Consider the following 7,479-nt stretch of genomic DNA (forward strand, 5'->3'; position numbering starts at 1 on the left):
TTCCTTACAAAGGAGATGAAATCTGTAGAGAGTGACCCAAATGATCTCTCAGCAAGGATCTACAACTACAGGAAGATGGCATTACTTATGAACGTGAATCATCTTACAATGACAGAAAGCATACCATTGACTGCACCCATTACTTACACAGGGTTGGATTCAGAGCGGTCAGCATAGACTTGCGAGTGGGAGAGCATGCTTCCCAAGTTTGTTAGCGTTCTTTGATGAAGCGACCAAGAAAGTTGACGATGGCAGATCGGTCGACGTAGTCTCTATGGATTTCAGTAAGGCCTTTGATATGGTTCCACATGGCAGGATGCTCAGGAAGGTTACATCACGTGGAATGCTGGGAGAACCGGCCAATTGGATACACAGTTGGCTTGATGGAAGGAAGCAGAGGGTTTAGTGGAAGGATGTTTGTCAGACTGGAAGCTGTGTCTATACCTACTTTTTATCGATGATTTGGTTCAGAATGTACAAGGCATAATTAGTAAGTTTGCAGATAACACTAAAATAAGCGGTAGCGTGATCAGTGAGGAAGTTTATCAGAAATTGCAGCAGGACCCTAATCAGGTAGAGAAGTGGCCCGAGAAATGGCAAATGAAATTTAATATAGAAGCGTGAGGTCTTGCATTTTGGAAAATCTAACCAAGGTAGGAGTTTCATGGTGAATAGGAGGGCCTTAATGGTTATTGTGAGCGGAGACACCTTGATGTTCAGTTGCACGGTTCTCTGAGAGTGGAGACACAGGTAGACAGGGCAGTGAAGAAGGTTTTTGGCACACTGGCCTTCATCAGGCAGGGCATTGAGTATAGAAGTTGGGAAATTATGTTGCAGTTACCCAGGACTTTGCTAAGGTTGCACTTGGAACATTGTGTTCAGTTATTGTCACCTTGTCACAGGGAGGGTGTTATGAAATTAGAAGGAGTGCAGAAGAAATTTACAAGGACGTTGCCAGGACCCAATGGTCTGAATTATAGGGAGAGGTTGGACAAGCTCGGTCCTTTATTTAGAGTGTAGGAGACTGAGTGTGGACCTTATAGAGCTGTATAGGATCATGAGGAGTATGGATAGGGCGAATTCTGTCAGTCTTTTTCCCAGGTTCAGAGATTTAAGTTTAAGGGGAATGAATAAATGGAACCTGAGGGTTCTCTTCTTCACACAGAGGGTTGGTACTTGGATGAGCTGCCAGCAGATGTTTCAAAAGCATTTGGATAAATATGTGGTTAGGAACGGACTAGAAGGATATCGGCCAACTGCAGGGAAATGGGGTTAGCGTGGATGGTAAATTTACAAAGAGGAGTCGAACCGCTCTGTTAATTAAAACCAAACACCCAGAAAAGCTCGCCTCACCTCGTAATCTGTTAAAATATGAGTGGCACAGATCTCCTAAATTCCAATATTTAAACAAAAATAGCAAATTAGTTTCTTTAACTTAAATAGTGGACACTAAACAACTATTCAAAAATACGAGCCCCTCTTTTCTTCACTACTTACTACCTGACTCCAACTGTATAAAAATATGCTGTTTCAACAACCCACATATTAAACGTTAAAACCTCAAGACCACACAGACTCTATCTTCCCCACTGTGTTCACACTTCCAGCTGCTGATCTCTCTTGGTATTGTTCTTTTTACTGCAAGGACGTTTTAAATGAACATATGTCTTTGATAGAGAGTGTTTGAGATGGCCAGTTAGCACTCCTGCTCTACAGCAGTTACTCTGCTGTTGGATGGCAGTGGCTCTCCCTCTAGTGTTCAAAATGCTCGGTTTATATACTCCCCATGATACAATAATTCTCAAAATTTGATTGCTTTCCAGGTATCCAAACAATAATATTCAAATCCCGTTGGTTTCTCGTATCCTGAGAGTTATTTAAACTCTTTGGTTATATTTGAATTGCTGTCAAAACAGCAACCAAAACTCAGGTACCTATTTCCCAGCTAATGGTGACACGTGGAATAGTCTGAACTTTAGCTGGTGGGTCTATGTACCCTGGTCAGCGTGCAAATGCCATTCCCAATATTGACTTCTGGGTTCAGGACTGACTGCGCTGCAGGGACCTCGGAGGGCTGCGCAGAAGGAAACAACAAAAAGGAACATGCGTCTCTTTGTAGATCAACATGTTTCAAACACTCCCTTTTCAAAGAATAGGTTTCCAGTCTATTGTTCCCACCAAAGGGCAGACTGTCCACTCTACCCACATTGCTCTCCAACTGAAAAGTATTTGCCCATTCACACCACTTGTCTTCGTCACCTTGAAGCTTTTTTGCAACGTCCTCATCCACTCATAATCCAACATCCTTTAGCCCTGTCGGCAGGTTGGGATATATTGTATTTTATTTCAACAGCCAAATGTTTAATGGGTATTGTGAACACCTGGGGCCTGAGCATAGATCACTATGATAACTAAGCAACCATCCTCTGATAAGTTTTTTTAAAAAATCCTGAATCTGGATGTGACTGGTTGGGCCAGCATTTATTGTCTGTCTCCAGTAGCCCCTTGAGCAGGTGGTGGTGAGCTGCCTTTTTGAACCGTTGTGGTTCAGTAATGGTAATACCATTGAATGCCAAGGGGCAGTGGTTAGATTGTATTTTAGTGATGATGATCAGGGTCTCGCATTTGTGTGGCCTGAATATTACTTGCCACTTGTCAGCCTGGATACTGTCCAGAACTTGTCGTAATTGGACATGGCCTGCTTCAGTATCTGAGGACCCACAAATGTTGCTGAACATTGTGCAATCATTGGCGAACATTCCCCACTTCTGACCTTTTAGTAGAGGGAAGGTCATTGATCCATCAGCCCTTAAGATGTTTGGGCTGAGGCCTCGCCCGAGGGACTCCTACAGACTTGTTCTGTACCTGAGTTGGCTGACCTTTATCAACCATGACCAACTTCCTACGTTTCAGGTATGATTCTAATCAAGCTAAGGTGCCTTGATGCCACACTTGGTCAGAGGCAGCCTTGTTTTCAAGGGCTATCACTCTCAGCCCACCTCTGGAATTCAGCTCTTTTGTCTATATTTGAACTACGGTAATGAGGTCAGGAGCTGAGTGACCCTGGGGGAGCCCTAACTGAGTATCATTTACCAGGTTATTACTGAGCAGGTGCTACTTGAAAGCACAGACACCTTTCATCACTTTACTGATTGGGCTGGTAATTGGCCGGATTTTTCTTTTTTTTCCGGTATAGGAGATACTTGGGTAATTTTCCACATAATCGGTGAAATGTCGTTCTTCAAACGAAATTGGAACAGCTCAGTTAGGGCAGTGACAAGTTCTGCAGCACAAGTTTTCAGTACTATTTCCAGAATATTGTCAGGGTATGTACCCTTTGGAGTATCCAGTGTCTCCAACTGAATCTGGATATCGCGTGGACTGAATCAAATTGGCTGATGACTGGTAACTGAATTGCTGAGGACCACTGGAGGAGTCTGAGATGGATCATCCACTCAGCACTTCTGACTGAGGATTGTTGCGAATGTATTATCCTTATCTTATACACTGAATTGCTGGGCTCTTCCATCATTAAGAATGGAGATATTTGTGGAATCTCCTCATCCAATGACTTGTTTCATTGTCCATAACTTCCCAACTTGAAGTGGAAGGATTGCAGAGCTTAGATCTGAACCGTTGCTTGTGGGAATCACATAGCGCTGTCCATCACTTACTGCTTATGCTGTTTGGCACACGTGTTGTCCTGGTTGGTGGCTTCACCAGGCTGACACCTCATTTTCAGGTCTGCCCGATGCTGCTCCTGCCCTCCTGCACTCTCTATTGATCCAAGGTTGATCCTCTGGATTGATGGGAATTGTTGTGAGGGGATATGCCAGGTAGTGAGGTTGCACTAGAGTGCAATTTTGCTGCTTTTGCTGACGCACAGCACCTTATGGAAACCCAGACTTGAGCTGCTAGATCTGCTTGCTTCCATTTAGCACGGTGATAGTACCACGCAAAATTATGAAGGTTATTCTCAATGTGAAGGTGTGACTTTGTCTCCACAATGACTATGCCGTGGTCACTCTTACCAATATTGTCATGGGCAGATATTTCGGTAACTGACAGATTAGTCAGGATGTGGTTAAGTAGGTATTTTCCTCTTGTTGGTTCCTTCACCAGCTGCCGTAGACCCAGTCTAGCAGTTATATCCTTTTGGGCCCGACTAGCTTAATCTGAAATGTTGCTGCAGAGCTACTCTTGGTGGTGGACATTAAAACCCCCAAACAGAGTACGTTCTGCGCCTTTGCCACCCTCAGTGCTTCCTCCAAGTGTTGGTCAGCATGGAGGAGTACTGATTCATCAAATTGAGATAGGCTGGTACATGGTAATCAGCAGGAGGTTTCCGTTCCCATGTGTAAACTAACGCCATGAGACATCATGGCATACGGAGTCACTGTTGAGGACGTCCAGAGCAATTCCCTTCCAACTGTACTCCACTGTTCCGCCACTTCTGCCGTGTCAGTCCTGCTTTTGAGACAGGAGATATCTGAGGAAGTTGTTGGTGTGACTGGGACATGGCCATACTCACAGAAACTTTCATATAATGTCAGGCTGCTGCTTGACGAGTCTGCTTATTTCTATTCACTGCTTCCTGCCAGCTGTTCCATTCTAGAAACATGGCCATATATTCGCCCCAATCCACTCAGATTTAATTTTGTAAACTGGGCTTGGAGCTTTATGATTTTTTTCTGAAAATGCAAATGTTTTACATCCATTGCTTCTCTTTCATTTGTCTCCTAGTCTGCTTCTCAAACATAATTCCATTCCATAAATATATATTAGTGTTGTCTATGACCATTACTTTCACTCCCAATATCTTCTCCAAAATCATGTACTTACTTTGTTCTATGTTCCATGTACTATATCATTTTCCACACCAGACTTCGTTTTCCTAGTATTGATAGAAAGTTCAGTGAAGACAGAACTGGTGAAGAGGCTTCATAGTTCTGCCATTTCCCTGTTCCCCATTGTCCATTCTCTGGTTTCAGATTGTAAGGAAGCTGCAATTGTTTTCTCATACTTCTCACATTGGCATAATTTGACAAACTATTAACGTTCATTCTTGGTGATTTATAGATTAGATTACTTACAATGTGGAAACAGGCCCTTCGGCCCAACAAATCCATACTGACCCACTGAAGCGCAACCCACCCAAACCCATTTCCCTACACTTACCCCTTCACTTAACGCTACGGGCAATGTAGCCTGGCCAATTCACCTGTCCTGCACATTTTTGGACTGTGGGAGGAAACTGGAGCACCCGGAGGAAACCCACGCAGACACGGGGAGAATGTGCAAACTCCACACAGACAGTCGCCTGAGGTGGGAATTGAACCCAGGTCTCTGGCGCTGTGAGGCAGCAGTGCTAACCTCTTGTGAATATACTATTCAGAAACCCATCAATTCCTGCCTTAGGCTGCGCAATAACCGACCTTGCACAAACATACACTCACAGGAGTATTTATTCTGTACTGTCAGAAATATAGCATAATCTACAGTAGTACCACTTACCTAAACCAGGCCCATAGCCTGGAATGTTATGACACTTTCAATTGCTCGTCCAAGCACTTTTTAATGGCTGTGAGGATACCCGTGATAACTCTCCGCTCAGGAATTAGATTCCTGACCCCAACACCCTCTGGGGGAAAGAAAACTCTCTTTTCTTCCTCACTAAACCTCAAACCCTTCACTTTAAAAGTGGGCTCCCTTGTTCTTGCCCCGTGACTAAAATGAACAGCTGCTATCTATCCACCCTCTCCATGCCCCTCATCATCCTGTCCTTCTGAATCACACCACCCTCAGCCTCTCTGTCCGAACTAAACAACCTGAGCATACACACCCTCTCTCCATAGCTGCAATTCTACATCCCAGGGAACATACTGGTGAATCTTCTCTGCACACCCTCCAGTACTATCATGTCCTTGCTGTAATGTGGCTCCCAGAATTACCTAAGTCACTCTATCGTGTATAACTCTTATAATCTAGGCCCCGATTAATAATGGCTACACCCAAGGTCCACTTGTTAACTAACATATCACCCTGTCCAGTCACATTCAGGGGTGTGTGCAGACGCACACTCTGAGCTTCCTAGTGTGCTACCATTCATTGAGTCCTCCCCGTCTGGTTTCTTCTTCCAAAGTATATCACATCATATTTATTACTTTACGTTCCATCTGCCATTGATATGACTAGCTGACTAATCTATGTGTATCTTTCTGTAACATGAGACCTTCCTCCTCACAATTAACCAACCAGGCAAACACAAAGTTACTTATCACAGTCGCCAGCCCCTTCACCCACCCCCCTCCATTCACATTTGCACCATTTTTGAATACCACAAACAATAAGGGACACAGCACTCATCCCTGTGGTACACCAGGGGACACTTGTCTCCAGTCACACAACCAGCCTTCTCCCACCACCCTCTGACTCCTGCCACTGAGACAATTTTCGTTGTAACTTGTCAGGTTATCCTTGATTCCATGACATTTTACTTTATTTTTCATTTTCCGATGTGGAGCTTTGTCAAAGACCTTGCTGCAAAACTAATTAAGCGATCTCTTGATAGTAATTCACATTCGTTAGGAGTGACTTCCCCCTGATAAAGTTATGATTATTATCCCTGATCAAGCCTTGGCATTCTGATTGGGATTCAATTTTCTCCTTCCCTATTTTCTCCAAGAGTTTCCCTAACAGTGATCTAATATTTGCTTGTCTATAATTCCCGGTCTATCTCTTCCATCCTTCCTGTAAAATGGAATCGCATTAGCTGTTCTCCAGTCCTCTGACACCTCCCCTATGTTCAGATTCTAATTACATTTTTCAGTCAGTGTCTTTCTTCCCCTGTCTCCCACAACAGCCTGTGATGCAATTCATTCAGACCTGGCAGTCAGTCCAATTTTATATCAGCAAAGCCTCAGATTCCTGCTCGTATTTTACATCAGTCTGCTCAAGAGATTCCCCATCCATCTTCTCGAATTCTGTACCTGTCTCCTCCTTCTCCCTAGTAAAACAGTTGTGAAACTCTCATGTCACAATCTCTCAATGTTCTCCAACTTCACACACAGATTGCCCTCTAGCTTTCTAATGGACACGAACTGTTCACTGATTATTCTGTGCTACTTGTTGTCCGTGTAGAATATCATGGGATTCTCCCTAATCGCACCTGCTTGCAGTTCTCCTGGCCCCTGCCTTATTCAGTAACCTGTATGTCTCTAAGTTTCTAAGATTCACTGCGATCACGTCTCATTATTTGAAGATTGAGATCACAGGCTGAGTTTCCCAATCAGAGAATCTTGCCATTTTAGGTATTAATCTGGAGAATGCCTTTTGCAGTTCTTCTGTAGTCAGTATATTTTTTCTTAGATGGAGTCTGCACAACAGTACACAATACTCTCATTTTTGTCTCAGCAACACGCCATGCCACGGGGGCATGACATCTTCTATATTCCAATTAAATTCACATGAATGTAAACC

Source organism: Chiloscyllium punctatum, chromosome 18 (assembly GCF_047496795.1).
Source record: "Chiloscyllium punctatum isolate Juve2018m chromosome 18, sChiPun1.3, whole genome shotgun sequence".
In the NCBI taxonomy this organism is placed as follows: domain Eukaryota; kingdom Metazoa; phylum Chordata; class Chondrichthyes; order Orectolobiformes; family Hemiscylliidae; genus Chiloscyllium; species Chiloscyllium punctatum.